At 43.6% G+C, this 2057-nt stretch overlaps 1 pseudogene; it reads right to left on the minus strand.

Moving 5' to 3' along the window:
- Positions 1–447: 447 nt before the first annotated feature.
- On the minus strand, positions 448–1554 carry LOC140701011 (Holliday junction recognition protein-like; annotated as a pseudogene).
- Between the last annotated feature and the right edge of the window lie 503 nt (positions 1555–2057).

The raw sequence follows: 2057 nt of genomic DNA on the forward strand, positions 1-2057 counted from the left end.
AACACTTCAATGTTTACACTGTTTTTGAACATCTATAATTTTACTTATAACAACCATGAGGTGGACATTACTGTTATCTCCATCTTACAGAGGGAACTGAATCTCTCAGGAGCAAAGTGACACACTAGGAAGTGGCAAAGGTGGGACCTGAGCTAGGGGCATCCTAACTCAGAGGCAGCCTTCTTCTTCCTCTCCAGAAGACAAGGATTTTTTGTTGTTGTTATTAAGTGAGCAACTTTATTAAAATAATTTCTATATTAAGAACTCAGAGTCATCTCAATGGAACCAATTTCATTGAAATTTGCTTTGAAGGGTGGATAAGTGAAGCAAGTTCTCACATATTCTTGAGAATGAAAAAAAATACACAAAAACGAAGAGGGGAAAGAGAGATATATTGTAAAATAACTTGGCTATAGATTTTCAGCTTTGAGTTTTTCTAACACAAAATCACTTTTCTCTTCCATCCAGAAAGATACGTTTTTCTTTCCTGTTTTTCCCTTCCCAGTTGGGCTGCAAAGAGCCGATCTCTTCCCCGACCTTGGGATGGGACTGCTCACAGGGGAGAAATCCCAAGGTCTGGGCCACTGTCTGAACACCTGCGGGTCTGATAGTCGGCTTTGTTTTGCAGGGAACTGATGGTACCCCTGGCAACCAAAGCAAAACCAGTGGTTGGAGGGGCCTCAATTGTGGTTGAGCCCAGGGGACTTCTTTTAAACTCCACAGGGATGATGATGACAACTTTGGGGTGCCGTGGAAGCCAGAGTCTGAATTTAATTTTCCTAAGTCTTCTTTTTGACATCGAAGTCCCGAAGTTTTATCCGGAGATGATCCAGTATGTGAAGGCACCTGCGTCCGCTGAGGCAATTTTTGGCAATACTTTTGATGAAGCTTGTCAAATTTTTCTTTAATATCATTGTAGCAACCCCTTGCAGAGCCTGGAGGTTGTATCCTTGGTACTGAAGTGGCTTTACTGAGTAATACTGACTTTCTCAATCCTCCCAGATCATTTTCTTGACAAACACGGCAGAGGTCTGCTCTGAGCCAGCGGCCCAGGCTATGTGTGGGGTCGGTCTTCGAAAGGGAGGGGATGGAATCCGTCTCTGGCAGGCAGCTACCCGCTTTGATAGATCTTTTGCCAAAGTTTTCAAAAGCCTTGCTTAGCCTCTTAGCTTTTGCTCTGAAGAGAGGGCTACTTGGCCTGTGGGCTTCTAAGTCCCAGGGGCTACCACAGCTTGCTGGACCCCCTTTGTATACATCCACAGCTGAGGAGCTGGAGGGCTGTCAGACACAGCTACTTCCTGGGACTTTAGCAATGTTCCTGGTGAAGTTTGTCAAATTTGATTTCCATTTCCCTATAATGATTCCCTCCTTCGCCTTCAGTATGCTGGGCCTGGAAGCTATTTTACAGGTGAAATTAACCACTTTTAATGTCATAAACCTATTTTCCTGATCAAGGTGATAACACTGCACTGGAGCCTAAGTCAGTGAAGAATGCTTCTGGGGCGTTCTCTCAAGCTCCTCTCCTTTCCTTCCCAAGATCATTTTCAGGCCCATGTTTCTAAAGACTTCAAGTCGTTTTGCTCTCTCCCACCTCTGCCACCTCTCAGCTGCACAGCCTTGGGCATGTCACTTACCTTCTCTGCACCTAGTTTTCTCACCTATAAAATGAGTATATTAATAGAATTGCTGTGAGGACCAAATGAAGTTATGCAGAGTGCCTAGCATAGGACAGATTGCTCAATAGTGTTAGCCTTTTTGTTTTCTTTTGTCCATGGAGGGATAAAAGATACAGGATGGAGAAAACTGTCTTAATTAAGGTATGGAAATTCTAGCATTGAACTCTCACTGCTACAACTGCTGTCAGGAAAAGTGTGTAGTCGTCCCTCGGTATCCACGCTGGATTGGTTCCAGGACCTCCTGCTGATACCAAAATCCGCAGAAGCTCAAGTCCCTCATATAAAAAGGCATAGTATTTGCATATAACCTACATGCACTCTCCTGTATACTTTAAGTCATCTCTAGTTTATTTATAATACCTAATACAATGCAAATGCCAT

This window comes from Vicugna pacos, chromosome 13 (assembly GCF_048564905.1).
Source record: "Vicugna pacos chromosome 13, VicPac4, whole genome shotgun sequence".
Lineage (NCBI taxonomy): Eukaryota > Metazoa > Chordata > Mammalia > Artiodactyla > Camelidae > Vicugna > Vicugna pacos.